At 36.9% G+C, this 16,447-nt stretch overlaps 1 protein-coding gene across 2 annotated transcripts in view; it reads left to right on the top strand.

Moving 5' to 3' along the window:
• The window catches only part of LOC149803891 (uncharacterized), a 139,597-nt gene that overhangs the window by 60,967 nt on the left and 62,183 nt on the right, over positions 1-16,447 (top strand). The gene's annotated exons all lie outside the window — the stretch shown is intronic.

The raw sequence follows: 16,447 nt of genomic DNA on the forward strand, positions 1-16,447 counted from the left end.
TGGATACAAAAGTATTGTATAATTGTATTGTTGATGAAACTACAGTAGTTTTTACTCTCAAAATTGCGGTCAGCGTAACTTATAGAATTCTAAACAACAGATCTGAAAAAAAACTCAGTTTCTGACAGTTCCGTTATAAAATCGAAGTTAACCGTCCCTTTTTTTGTCGTCTAACGGCTATGTAAACGAAAGCTTAATTAAGAATCACTACCTCTCCCGACAAAACATTAGAAATCATTGCAGTATAGCGATTTAACGAGCACCTGCCCCCATAAATCTAATTGATTGTTCTCTGGCCCTAAGTTAATGAGCTCTTCATAGATCGACAGAAATTTGCATCCTTACATATAATGTGGACAATGGTTGTTTATATATATATATATATATATATATATATATATATATATATATATATATATATATATATATAGAGAGAGAGAGAGAGAGAGAGAGAGAGAGAGAGAGAATTAATACTGATCCCAGATGTACTCTTACAGTGAGTTGTCCAAGGTTTGAGGATTCATTTCCCACCATGCCTCTCTGATGCCTATTAGCTAAGTAATCATCTATCCTTGCCAGTAGCTTTCCATTAATTCCATAGCTTTTCAACTTTAATACTAATTCTCTCTGCCACACTCTATCAAAGGCTTTAAATATGTCACAGAAGATAAAATACGAAATTTCACTTCGATCAATTGCATTGCAGATGCGTTGATATGTATCCATGAGCTGATATGTGAATGAATGACAGATATAAAACCAGACTGATATTTCTAAAGAAAATTATAATCACAAAATAGACATACATATAACGAAAACTCAATCTTTCGAAAATTGTGCTAATGTCACTCAAAAGAGACATGGTTCTTTAATTTAACGGAATAGATTTGTCATCTTTTTGTAATTTAATGACTTAATCAAAAGTGGTAAAAGTGTTTGACAATTAAAAAAAAATCGTTGTCTTAAGACGCTTCTGTTATGATCTGGACCAGAAGTTTTCTTGTTTTAAAAGGACTGGTTCTGTATCAATATGGAGGGAAGGAAATTTTGACGATCCAGTGCATTCGTTCGTAATGAATTTAATTTTATTCCAATAAAATTTTGGATTAGTTTTATTATTTTCGAACAGACGAATGTCCAATATTTCGGAAAAGATTTTCTTGCTTCTTTTTTTTCTCTAATTGTTTGCTACATTTTTTTGTAAAGTCTTGTTAAATGATGATCATTGTTGGAATTTAATGTTTTTTCCCCCTCATTCTGGCACTTAAAGCAGCAGGGAAGTTGTACAGACCCCCTGGCTCAGATAATTTTAACCCTCCCACACAAACTTTCTCCGTAGAAGCCTCAGAAAGCAGAAATAACGCCTCCTACGCAAATTAATCCGCAAAATTTCAACCCAAAGTGCATTTTTAGGCATAAAAAAAAACAGCATTTTTTTTGGGGGGGGTATTGTAAAATTTGTTTGTGCCATAATGAATTATGGTGGGTTGCAATTTTATGAGTAAATCTGATCAAGACCTACTCGATATCTACTACGCGGATCATGAAGATTAATCGTAACAAAACCGTGTGGTGTTGCCTGAGCGTGACTGAAGAAATTTTTAAACTTATTTATATCCATGTCGCCGTTGCACCAAGTTTGATGAATATTCCTCAGCGTGTGAGTATCAACGCCATTAAATACCGATAAAATATTACAATTGTCTCTAATTACCTTCGGAATTTGCGTATATCGCTGCGTCACGTAAATCACATCGGTGTTCTTGTGTCGGCCACGCGAGAATATCCTAGCTGGGTTAGTTTGTTTGTCCAGCATCACATCATCGAAAACGACAAGATTATTAGCATCGCCGTCTAAATTTTCCACTGATGGAGTTTCATTGATATCCGTTATAAATTCTATTGTGCCATCCTCAGTATTATCGCTAAATTCTTTTAGTACTTGATAACATCGCTGATCATCAACGGATGGCGCAACCAAATACAATTTGTCCCATTTTAACCATCGCATAATCAAATTTAGCAACAATTGCGTTTTTCCAGAACCAGATGGTCCAATGATTATCATTCTAATCGAATTTGGTAATGCCTCGGTGTGCTTTACTTGCTCGCGTTTTTTTGTGGCTGAAAAATCAATTACATTCATGTTATTAGAATATTATGGATTCATATTGTGTTAAGTGTCGCACTCGAACTGCTACGATAAATCCAATCGAAGTCGTTACACGCAACAACAGAAATGCAATCAAGGGAGAATGTGAAGTTTGCAAGACAATTAAGTTTAGATTTGTAAAAAAAAAAGTAGAACCGGAGGAGACATCGCAACCTCCTTAACAAATCTGCCTGGAGCTCCCTGGGCGAAATATCCCGGAGAGAAACATTTACCAGGATATAATTACTGCGGACCTGGTACAAGGCTAGATATAAGACTTAACGATAATAATCAACCAAATCCTGGCGAGGATCCAGTAAACGCCATCGATAACGCATGCTACTATCACGATCTTGCATATCGCAGCGGAGATTTACAACAAAGACATCTCGCTGATATTAAATTAATTCACGCAATAGATGCTATTCCTGATAAAAATTTCAAAGAGAAATTGGCAACTTGGTTGATAAAAGGAGCAATGAAAGGTAAATTAGTACTAGGTGCTGGTAATTTATAATGGAGCAAATATATTATTCTCCGCGAGGATTTTGGCGAGGAAAATCAGCAATAGCCAAACTTGCTAAGGCAGCAAAAGTAAAGCAATCTGTCGCTGAATCGTGGCTATCGAGGCAAGCAGTCTGGCAAATTTATCTTCCTCCGCCTAAGAAAATATCATATGCGAGTTTCTCTGTCAGCGTCCCTAATGAAGTCCATCAGGCTGATCTTATGTTTCTTCCTTACGATACCGTTGACGGAGTTACATACAAATATGTTCTGACGGTTGTTGATATTGCTAGCAGATACAAGGAAGCGGAACCGTTATCGAATAAAACAGCAACAGATATTGCTAAGGCGTTTAGCGAAATTTATTCACGATCTCCATTAACATGGCCAAAGCTTCTCCAGGTTGATCCAGGTCGAGAATTTCTTGGCGCGGTTACTTCACTGATGAAAAAGAATAATGTTAAAATCCGTCGCGGTATTGTAGGTGTTCATCACAATCAAGCTATCGTTGAGAGATTCAATAAAACTCTTGCAGAACGATTATTCGGATATCAGTACGCGAGAGAATTTATTCAAGATAAACGATCTCACGATTGGGTAACAAGATTACCTCACGTGATTAATGCGCTAAATAACGAAGTAACACGAACAATATCAATGAAACCCGCAATTGCAATTACAAAGACAAAAATACCACTAAAGCGAGATTCTACTATTCCACCTGTGCTAGGTAGCGTTATTGTAAGGTATTTGTATAAGGAAGGAGAAGCCGAGGGTGGCAGAAAAAGAGCAACTGATCCAAACTGGAGTGTTACGACACATAAAATATCAGCTGTAACAAGATCATCAGGAAGGCCAGCGATTTATTTTCTAGATTCACTAGCGCCACAACGCGGATTTACCAAAGAAGAATTACAAATAATACCAAAGGATACTCAATTACCACCATCGTCGTTAATGTGAAATTTAATTCTACCTAACTGAGATAATTTTCTTACTCGAGACACGGCCAGATAAACTAAATTTGACCAGGAAATTCTATCATCGACGATCCAGACCTGGCCATCTACTGTTAATCCCTGTGATGAATGTATCGTTGCTGCGTATCCGAGTTTCCATGGCGATCTTTCTGCGTTTATTGCATCATTGACAAGATTAATATCAACGAAAATAATATCATTCAAAACTAATATTTTTTCTTCTCCACATGGCAAAATAACATTGATATTTTGTTTCCTAGTATCAGTTGGCCTATAACACAACGGCACCTGCAATGTTGGAAATTTATCACAATGAAGTTTGAATAATATTTCCTGAATAACATCGCGAACAATTTTTCTGCTAGCAACAATCAGATGATCTGGACGCCACAAAGTTAGAAAATTATCCATCGAAGTTTCGTCGATTATTTTTCTCATCACATCACATTGAAATTTATTAGGTTGCAATCGAATCATTTTTTTAAACTCGGTCAGTAAAATATCATTAGATCTATAATCAGCGTCAATTTCTTCATAATAATCTACAAAATTTCTAAGCCACCTGTGAGGAGATTCACCATCAATAGGATCAGGTTGGCCGTGATCTCCGCACATTATTACAGCGGTATTTTTTTCTTCTAGCCAACCCAGGAATAATTTTAACACAACTAAATTTACCGTGCAAATTTCATCAAATATTATAATCTTGTTGATATATTTATTTCCCATTCGAGCTGAATCCCACAATCCACCGCTGTACTTGAAATAACTATGATACGTACAAGAATTAACGCCACGTTGTTTTATTTCTCGCGCTAATCTATGAGTTGGAGTCAACACGATCATATCAGAGTTTGAAAATAAGTTTATTGCTCGTGTTGTTTTACCACTACCGCCAGGACCATTTAGGTAAACGAATTTGTTTCGTGAAATTGGATCAAACACTGATACTGCTGTTGATACTTCATCGCATTTATCTTTATGAAATTTATCGCAATCTTCTACATCCGCGTCCTCACAATAATCTAGAATATCCTCGTTTTTTATTCTCCAAGTTCCCCAGGAACCATCGGTGATTAAATTTTCCAATCTACATTGAAATTTCTTATTGATATAAAATGAATCCGTTGCAACCCTTACCGCGATATCAGAAAATTTATTTATCATTGACAGCAAATTGATACTCACATAAGCGAGCATCGATGATCTTAAATGAGTATACTGCGCCGATTCTCCATCGAGATAAGTTATCACGGTACCTAACTTCGTTCCATCAATAATAATATTTTCTCTGTTGCAAAATATTCCACGCGATACTGTATCAGCAATAATAAAATCCATCTCGGTATCATTGATAAATAACCTAGCGTGGCGATGTTTATGATCAACTGATCCTCCTTGAGTAAATTTACCAATTATTTTTCTTCCAATATCTTTCGCGTTCTCACAATCCGTGGGTAACCACACCTCGGTCTGCTTTCTATACGATATAATTGCTTCACTTACCGTCAATGATATTAACATCGACGAATCCAACATATACCTCAACAATACCGTAGGGACCCATCTGCGTTGAGATAAATGCCGACCAAACCAAATATAACAAATTTTATGCAAATTCTCAGCAAGTTCGAACGAAGTAACATGAGCGAATCCTGTCATTACAAAATCGGGTAACGGTCCGTTAATTGCCACTCTCGTCATCTCGTTGGTAGGATGGCCAAATTTAGCAAAGTAATCTGCACAATCGCCATACCCAAGGAAACTTCCAGGATAGCATGCGCTCATATCAACGGAAATCATATCTTCGAAATAGTATTTGGTATTCCACAATCCTCCATGGCCGTATTCGATACAGCTAAGTTGAATATCATTGAGAAATTCATTTCTTGTAGGTTTCCACGAATTTCTTTCTCTAGCAGCGTGAGCAGCAACAGACGGAACAGTAAAGCAATTTGTCAGTAACTGATCTGGATTTGACGAATACTTCTCCGCGATATTTTTCATCGCTTCGTGTAATATTTCATCTCGGTAAATATCTCCGCGTGGTAAGATAAATTGATCGTATCTTTCTTCGCTAGAAAATAACCAAATCGATATTGGATCGGACTTGGCTAATAGTTTGATATATCTAAACATTGCAGCGGAACTATCTTTCCCAGATTCCACGGGATAAAACTTAACAACACGATCTCGCGGGAATATCATTACCGACTGACTCCACGCATGTGAATTATGATCAACAATTTCGATTGGTGTTCCTCGAGAATTATACGGCGATGAATATAATATTTCACCCGATAGTGTTTTAACCGTAATAGGAAATTTAAGTTTCTTACTTAACGCAGCAACATCATCGATTGATGCGCCATCAGTAACTGTCTTTGCCCATGAATTAATTTTATCCAATCTCAATTGAGTCAGACCAGATCCGCGACGAGCATTCCTCATGTGTTCGATAACTCGTTCAGCTACACAATTTATTATCGGAGATTCCCTCATCGTAGGTAGGTTTTTCACATCAGGATTATTATTCAGCCGATAAATTCCATAGACAACAGCACTAGAAGGATACGCCCTAGCATAATAAGGACCATCAATCCCTAGTAGCAATCCTGGTTTCGAATTTTTATCAAGAACAACATTTTTCTTACCGCCACGTACTGGATCTCGTTTATCACGAATAATCCAAATGTCATCGGGCATTTGTGCAATAAATTTTATTCCGAAAATAAATCTCTCTTCTTTGTGTGAGTTTTTTATATGTTCGATTATCTTCTTCGCTCGCTCCAGATTCATCGTAGCATCAACGAAATTAGTTTTCCATGTCGACCAAACATGAATCGCTCCATCATCAAAAAATTCCTTCTTCGCACTATCAACTTCAGGAATGATATATTCTGCCTCATCAAGATCAAATATATCCATTATTATATTTTAGACAAATGTTTAAATTATAATGAAGCAATGCGCGTGGATAACAGTTGGATCAACAAAATCATGTAACAAATCCTGCAGAGGTGAATATTGTGGCGCTCATATATACGAAATTCGACGAGGTAACAAAGGACCACAGCGATGTTTAGTTTGTCAAGTTGGAACTCGAGGAAAGACAAGATTGTGTTTCTCCTGTGGAGGGAAAAAATATCGTGAGTTACGGAGATATTATGAAAAAAGATCCTCCTCGGTAATAAAATGTGAAGAAGATTATATTAATCGTTTCAAAGCAAATTTCGATTTAAACAAAGAGAATATCATATATGGAAATGAAATCAGCGATTCCCACAATGAAAATCACATGCGAGTATAAATCGCATCCCATCATCGAAGGTTACGAAGCATCTGAGGATGGTAATGTCAGAAACATCAAAACAAAGAAACGTGTTGGTAGTATTTGTAATTCGGGATATCTGAAATTTACAGTCCATAAAAGAAATGAAAGAACAGAATGTTATTCGAATCATAGATTTGTGTTCGAATGCTACAAAGGACCAATAGAGATCGGACTTGTTATCGACCACATTGACGGTAATAAACTTAACAATAAACTTTCCAATCTGCGCGCGGTAACCCAGAGTGAAAATTCAAGATTTGGTAATAACCGTGGATTTCCTAATTATTCGAAGACTGTTAAATCAGTGAATCAAGCAACAGGTGAGGAAATCGCGTTTACATCGATGAGTGCAGCAGCAAAACATTTCTTTATTGAACCACGATCAGTACAATTTGTGGCAGAAGGAAAATACAACGCAACATTTTCTTATGATGCTGATTCGTGGATCAAATTCTCCTATGTACCAATAATATTTGATTCGGAGAGTGACGAAGAATAATTGAATATCTCCGCAAAACAAAAAAAAAAGATTAATTTTGAAATTTTCCCTGGATTTTATTTATTTTTTTCGCCCATTTTTCCCACGGAGACAGATTTGGAAAATCTCACTTGCGATTTAAAAATCAAGAATCAGAGATTCTCACGATTTCACCAAAAGATTGATACTCACAGTTTCTCCTCGTATATCAAGTAAATTTCCTTTCTGATCCGTTAATTTGAAATTTATTCTTGACAAAAATCGATTATGACATCGCAGGTAAAACGGATTCATTGGCTCCTTGATTATCAAATAACCGGGAGATGCGCTAGGTGAAAATGAATACAATACAAATCCCTGATTCGCTTGATTCGACACTGACGAATCAACATTATAGCTACCCTCGACAACATCCGCGTGAAGATAAATCGCGATAACATCCGTTATATTAACGATACCCGGCGAGATATGTCGTCCAAGTTTGGAAGGATCATTGTTGTGTTTAAGAATCAATTCTGAATATATTTTTTTGGTCCATGAAGCATGTAATTTTGGAAATAAATCATCAATGGTATCAGTGACGGATTTTCTCATCGCATCAAAATCAGAATTGGGAAATTTGAAATTTGGCAGTGTTTCCTCGGTTAATTCAAATATTCTCATGAATTTTTGTTTTTCACCCGAGTTCTTGATCAACTCGAATTTGCTAATAGGAAGAACATAGTCGGCAATTGATATATCGTCGACTATCGCCTGAATAAACATATCATGATAATATTCAATATCATTCGCGAGTTGATTTAAAATTTTCACGTGCTTTATAATTTCGCTACATGAACCAGATTTATTTAGGATGCATTCATGAAATGATCCTCGCAATAAATTTAATTGTAATTCGTGTTCTTGAATAAACTCGTCTAGTGTTCTTCTTACCAAGATACCGTCTATGGGGGCTATTATCCTGTTAATGTGGGTAGCGTCGAAGATTTTCACATCTGGGGGGATTTTAGGAAGAGGCAGCCATGAGAGAATTCTTTCGTTAATAAAAGTGAAAGCGAATATTACTAGGTTAATTTTGTGGTTATTCATGAGATTGATGGCGCTGTGGATCAGAGGCTTGTGTTTGATATCTCCATACCATCCTTCGTTGGTGGTAAAATCTTCCTTTTTTGGTTCCGGTATTTCTGGAATTGCCTCCTCATACCAACCTGGAATAATAACATCCGATTTCTTTGGTTCTGCTAGAGGTGCAACCTCGGGCCAACCTAATACGGTTCTAATCGACGATTGGTAAATATCAACAATATACGGCGATTTTACTTCGATGATCGATGACAATGTTGGTTCGTGCGCAGATATTTTTATTCCCGGAGTAGCATCGCCGGTTAAATTTGATATTCTAGTGGTAAATTCATTATTCAGCTGATCAATTTCATAACTGCCCGTTGGTATACCAACAACGATCCAATCCGGCGTTCCATCGGGTTTATTCTTATTTGCAAAAACTAGTGAATTATTTGACATCAAATTACCGAATGATTTTGATCTAACATTTGGCCAGCTGTTGTAGACACGCAACTGTGTTAATGCAATTTCGCTAACGTTAATTGGTGTTGAGAAATTAATGCTAAACTCTGGTTTCGTTGAACTTAGCGATATTAACGTTGTTGTTGGCGGTGTCGTGTTTGTCACGATCTGGGCTAACTCGGACATTATTAATATTCATTTGTTCAATCTCCGAGTAAATACTAATCATTGTAGAAAATTCTAGATCGGATATAATACCATCGTTGAGACTTTCAGAAAGTAACAATGATAACTTCGAGTACGCGTCACTAACTTTAGTTAGTTTACTTTTGTACGAAGATAACTTTTCACTTGTGCACGATGATATTTTTTTCGCGATGATATTAAGAACACCCGCGATTGCTGTTGTTGACGAGATTATTATTGTTGCTACGATTGGCGCTATCATTGTTACCGCGGATAGAATTATTCCTGCACCAGCGACCACAGCAGATACCGCGTACACTGCAACATCAATGATAACTAATTTGCGCTGGTATTTATTTATTTTTATCTGATAATCGTCAAGTTGTTTTCGCAACGAATCCTGCCATGATCGCGCCTGATTGTAACGGTAATCAGATGCGGTCATTATTAGTTATTTATTTGATTAATTCCTGGTAATTTCCTACTTTGATAGTTACCGTCTCATCAATTTCATCTGGAACACCAACTATTTCCAATCCCGACAAAAATTCGAAAACTATACTATAACCAAACGGTCCCATATTGGTTCTATCTGGTGGTTCTAACACAAATATATTATCATAACCTGTGTACATAATATAATTAAAATTTTCACCAAAAATTTTACCACCTGCGGCTTTTATTTTAAAACCTATCGGAGATTGAATAAATATTCGATAATATCCACTAATTGGCGGTTTAAATTTAAATGTGTTATTCACGGGTGTCCACCATGCCTCTTTTCGTACCTCTACCACAAGTGGCACACTGCAGGTAAGATTTTTTGTTTCTACTTCCTCTGGTATCGAAATTCGCGATAATCTTCCAAGGTTCATTGACGATATTTTTGTGTTGATATTGTTAATTTTTGTGGTTGTTTCGATAATTTCCCTACCTAATTGCTTTACGTCAGTGGCGTGACCAGTTTTATCGTCGGATTGATCAATTTTTGCTGTTGCAGCAAGAAGTTTCGTGTTTAAATCTCGAATTTCTCCGTCGTACGTTGATGTATCGACTTTTTGACGCGCTAATTCACGTACCACGTTAATTTCATCGTTGATGGATTTTATTTGTACTTGCATCGCGTTAATCCCCTTGGTAAATTCAGGAACAACAACATTACCGAGTTTAATAATTTCCTCGTTGATTTTTTTGTTGAGATCGTCGATGGATGGTTTCTGACCCATCGAGATATTTACTTCGTTAATTTCGGCAAGAATATTAGTAATTTCCTCGTTGATTTTTTTTATTTTTTTGTTGAGATCGTCGATTGATGTTTTATCGATTTTCTGACTCATCGAGATATTTACTTCGTTAATTTCGGCAAGAATATTAGTAATTTCCTCGTTGATTTTTTTTATTTTCTCGCTGAGATCGTCATGTGATGCTTGATCGGCTTTCTTATTTGCTAGTTCGTTTGCGGCGGAGGAAGTATCACTGGATGTTTTTATATTCTCGTCAAATTTTTTGCTAAATTTATCTAAAGCATCGTCAAGTTTTTTAAGGTCGTTATTTAGCCTATTAAGTCTTTTTGTCATTCTATCCTGAAGATCGTCGTGTAATGCTTTATCGGCCTTCAGGGGTAACTTTGCTATAATATCGGCGATATCAGCAATAGATTTTAATACCATCTCCGATTGGCGAGTAAATTGACTAATGTGATCGCGGTATTCGTCTCGCTTGATTATATCAGTTATTTTGACGTTGCTAGTTTGTAATCGCCCTTCTGTATTTTGAAATACAGCAACTTCACCAGGATCAACTTCTGACAGCGATAAAAGATTGTTAATATCGCTCTTGGTTGCGAATTTTGATGTATCGATGTCGACTACGTCTTTTTTTTCTTTTCTGAAGAGAGATCTACCGTAAATGTCAACCATGATATTTATCTACGGTATATTCAAATAAAATTTTGCGATAAGGACGAGATGATTTTGAAATTGCATCAAGGACATTAATTGACTCTGGACCGCATATTGGTGGATCTGCTAATGTTTGTGTTGGAAGCGTTGAATACCAAACCGGAAGTTTTAGTTTTGACACGTATTTGATAAATTCATTTGGCGGTGCTAATCCGTATGAGTCGAAGTAAATAACTTCGCGAGGATTAATCGCGTAAGCAACCCAGTGAGTGCCAGGGCCGGAATTTTTATCGAGATTTATTATTCCTGTCTCGGTGGAATTTGGTTTATCTGGTAGTTGATCTCGCATAAATACGCCTCTGAAAAATTTTATTTTCTTTTTTTTTGCTTCACTGATTAAATCTAAATTTGAGGCTGGTAGGCTCGACTTAGACCGGATCCGTACGGGGGTCGTCTTAGGTAAAGGCCGGATCCTTGTTGCGGCTGCAACAATTTTGCGAGAAGAGAGGGGAAGAGAAATCCTCCCTTTTTTTTGCGATATCCTCTTCCAACAACTTTTCCTGCTATTGCGGAACCTATCCCACCAAGTGCACCTAATCCTACTGCCTTTGCGCCTGCTATTAACGCGGGTATAAGCGCAGCCAATGGAAAAATACCACCTACTTTGATCATATCTCTGATTGCTCCTATTGAGAGATTCAAGCGAATACCAGTATTTGCTGATCTGGCTCTGGTGAAATGTCCGTGTTGATTTTTAGTTAACGATAGTTTGTTAGGTCCACCGTGAAGTTGATTACTTTTTAAGGTTAAATTTAAACCTCGTCGCGCTGTTGTTGCTGCATGAAGTTTTTTCACCTGACCGGGGGTCAGAGTTACGCTGACGTGATCGTATGGCATATTAATAATCACTTAATCTAAATTTAGAATTTATTACATGTTCTCTACGGGTGCATCGATAACTCTCATTCTACCGCTGATGCCTTCCAGGAACATTGTTCTATCACTGAGAATTACTGCGAATACCTTATATAAATTATTTCCTGTTCGAATTCTAGCTTTGAAATGAATATCGACGACGGATTGCTTTATCAAATCGAGATGTTCCAAGGAAAAGTAATAAATAGGATAAAGTTTATTAAAATCTAGTTGTGATATTTGCAATCCAGTATCGATATTTTGATCGCGACCCATGAAACTTAACAATCGATGATATGCGCGAGCTGTCGAATAATTTTCAAAATTGATGGATATTTCCTCGGATGGCTCCTGTTGGCCATTTACTCTCAGTGACACGTTTGTTGCGCTGATATTATCGAATATCATGTGGCTATATAATTGATGATATCTTCGTGTATGCAAAAAAGCGACAAAAATATGACGTGGCGCAGAGGTACCTTGCTGCGATGCAATGCGCCAAGTAAAATCACCATCAATATCAGTAGTTGTGGAATCTGTTGTTGTTGTTAGCCATGACATGATAGATTTACCACCTTGATTCATAAATGATAATAATTTTTCTTCCACGATTAATGATGGAGTTATCGCTGGCATCCACAAGGTAAATTTTAGTAATTTTACCCTACCTCCATGATTCGTGTGATCATTTGCACCTACCACGTTCGTTTGGTAATTGATATCACCTTCTCGCCAAATAGCATCATTACTATCTGCTTTTCTAATAAATGTTACGGTATGCTTTGCTCCGTAAATAACTTTTCTAAAATGCCTGCAAAATCCAAATATATGAGATAACGGAATAGCACAAGAGAATTTTCTACGTATATCCCACAACATGGATTTTCTCGTGGCAAATCCAAGATTATAATCAGGATTAGTGCCAACAGGAAGATCCTGAATAACTACGAGGCCTGGATTGGGAGCGGTGCGATCGTTGGGTTGTCTAATATCAAGCGGTCTACTATCGGGACGATCAGAATTATCTTTGGCAAACATCATACCCGGACCAGCTGATCTGGTAAAATCATCCGAGTATCTCGCTAGACCTATTATCGTTGTTGCTAAATCAACATCATTGGTAATTGACTCAATCTCTTTTCCATCAATCATGTAAGTGGCGCTCTTGAATAATGCCATAATACCGTTATTAACAAATCCGACTCTAAAATCTGCTCCATAGAGAGTAACACCGTCGTCTCTAGTAATTTCACCGGTAACTTCGATATATGCCTCAGATGGAAGAAAATATCTTGTTGTATCGTGAACTTGAATTTCCAGGCGATTATCAGTATTTGGTGTAACTGTGTCGTACGAGAAATACTGGAAATCTCGCACTGATGTATCCCTACCTACTGGTTCATCCATGTCAAATACTTCATTTGACACTTGTGAGAACATTTATTATTAATAATATCGTCTAAAACGAAGACCATCGCCTGAAACAAAACTTGTATTTGCTAGATTTGTCCTAGCAACATCCTGCGCTAGATTTGTCTTAGCAACTTCCTGTGCTAGATTTGTTATAGCAGCTTCCTGTGCTAGATCATTTATTTTTTTATTTGCCGCATCATTTATGGCCTTACTGACTTCGGGTGGCATTTCGCTGGTAATGGGTAATTTGACGGGTTGCTTTTTACGTACTAAACTTAATATTTTATCTTTGATAGCGTTGAAGCCTTTACTGGCCAAATTACCGATACCAGAAACAGCAGTCTCACCTATCTTTCCTATTGCTTTTAATCCTAGTTGTTTTACCATTGGTCCAATTTTAGGTATTACTCGCGTGACAAGACTTCCAATGATATCGCCAAATCCATTACCGTGAATATATTTGTATACTGGCAATCGAGAGTTTACTATGCGGACCTGATTAGGTCTGCGTTGATGTTTATGAACAATCATATTATTTCAATTGTGTTGATTTAATCGATGAGTTCATCGACAAACTCTTTATAAATATGAGAATCGATGATACCACCACGGAATAATCGCTGACAAATATCTGATGCTTCGTTGACTATCTCACGAGAGTTATTTCCGGCTCGTTTTCCTCCGATTAATACTTCGAGGCGAGATACATCGTTGACAACACTATCGGGACAAACTGAATATCCGCTTCCTGTTTTTTTTGTTTCTGGAGATTCCAATGGCGTTGAGTAAAATATTTCGTCTGACGGCGATGAAGATGTCCCTGACGACGATAACCCTGACGACGATGACTTCGGTGGCAAATCCCCTATAGGACTATCTTGTTTAGGATATTTATCCTTTATAGTAAGATATGGGCTTATAGCAACCTTTTCAAGAGGAGCATATGGTTGTAAAATAGAAACTTCTTCAAGTGATTTTACAAGCGGGGGGTATGTTAATTTAGAAATAATTTCCTCTGTGGGATTATAAAATTTTTTAGGACTAAACTTTTCAGGACTATCTTTTTTAGGTGTTATTAAAGTTGATGCTCTTGCTTTTCCCTCTGATAACTTTATTCTGTAATTACCAACATCCGATGAAAATTTCCCAAAATCTTCATCGGAATATCTTACTGGTTTTCCTAAACTACCAAAATACATCATCGCATACCAATCAAGTGTGTTAACTTTATCAACATCAATTTCTTTTCGCAAAAATAATCTTTTATTTTCCGTAGAATCATCCGCAGCCATTTGAACTACTGAATCATAGTTGCCAAGTAAATACAACCTGTTTGTATTCAAATAATTATCCGCTGTTACACTAGGGTCAATTTTAAACACACTACTAGCCGGTGATGATTTATATTCGGGTACAATTATCGGTTCATCACTCTGATCTTTTTTCTTTTTTGGTTTTCTTTCCTTTTTCTGAGGTGGAGTTCTTTCTTTTGGTCTAGCTCCTAATTCCTCTGGTTGAAATATTGGCTCCTGTGGTTGAATATCTTCCTGTGATGTTTCTTTTCTCCCTCGTTTTTTAGTTTTTTCCTTCTTCTCCTGTTGTTTTCTTTCTTTTTCCAGTTGTTTTCTTTCTTCTTTTTCCTGTTGTTTTCTTTCTTTCTCCAGTTGTTTTCTTTCTTCCGCCTCTTGCTTATTATATCTTTGTGTATCTCTTGCCGTTTCTAAAAATCTTCTGTAACGCGGATCCGCTGTCTTACTTATTGATGTTGTTTGTGTGTAAATTTTATATACCATATCATACCAATTATCGCGAGTTGCATATCTTTTTTTCCCCACTGCAGTCAAAAATTCAGTTCGACTACTAAAATATTCCTCCGCAAATTGGCCAATCTCATCTATATTATACAATGTCGAGAGGGGCTGCGATATTATTTCCCATCCCTCATCGGTGAAATTTTCTCTTAAATTATCGATATTAAACTTCCCTTTTATCATTGAGATTTTTCTTCCTCCCGGTTTTCCACCTCCAGGTTTTCCTCCATCAGCAATTGCAAGTTGTTGCGCCGCTGCTGCTATTGCTAATCGCTCGGGTAATGTTCGTGATTGATCCTCAATACCTTTCAACATAGGAAAGATTCCACGTTTTCTAGCATCTGGATCTTTTTCGTCGCCATATACAACCTGCTCAATTGTTCCGGTCACTGGCTTCAACCATTTTGCCGAAAGTTTCTGAAATTCCATGTTGCATATCTTCGTAACCACGAACATTTCTCTTAAATAATCGTTTTGTCGGAATTAGCTTCTTTAATGCCGCTAATTGATCTCGCGCTAATCTAGCAGATTGAGGCTCTCCAACTGTGCTAACTTTTCGACTCATCTTATTTTCAACTATATTGTTTTATTGTGAAATAAAATTAGTATCCGCAGTCGGAATTTGCAATCACAAACAAATTTTACAATACCCCCCCCCAAAAAAATGCTGTTTTTTTTTATGCCTAAAAATGCACTTTGGGTTGAAATTTTGCGGATTAATTTGCGTAGGAGGCGTTATTTCTGCTTTCTGAGGCTTCTACGGAGAAAGTTTGTGTGGGAGGGTTAAAATTATCTGAGCCAGGGGGTCTGTACAACTTCCCTGCTGCTCACTTAATCTAATATTTTGCCTTACATCCGACTTGTCTATTTTCTGTTCCCCCGTCTAATTGTAACTAATTAAGATGTAATGCACTGTTACGAAAACAGATTGATAACACTGAAAAACAATTCGCACATTTCTTTGTTGTCTTTCCGTGAAATAAAGGACTCATTAGGGGTGTAATTACCAATTAATCTGTTAAATAGACCATTACTGTCTTCTTCGTAAAGTCAGACTTTTCGCTTGAATGACTGAATTTTGGGATAATCTTGTTTTATGATGACAAATGTGGCCCTCTGATCACTGATATATTATTTAACAGAGACTGTAGCTGATTCAGCCAAATCGTAGCCTGTTGGTAGTATCCAGCATTGTCGCTGTGTGCGTGGAGAAGTGAATGAGTTCGTTTGCTATGTTAATAAGATT

The sequence above is a fragment of the Sinohyriopsis cumingii genome, chromosome 3, assembly GCF_028554795.1.
Source record: "Sinohyriopsis cumingii isolate HCF-2022 chromosome 3, ASM2855479v2, whole genome shotgun sequence".
In the NCBI taxonomy this organism is placed as follows: Eukaryota; Metazoa; Mollusca; class Bivalvia; order Unionida; family Unionidae; genus Sinohyriopsis; species Sinohyriopsis cumingii.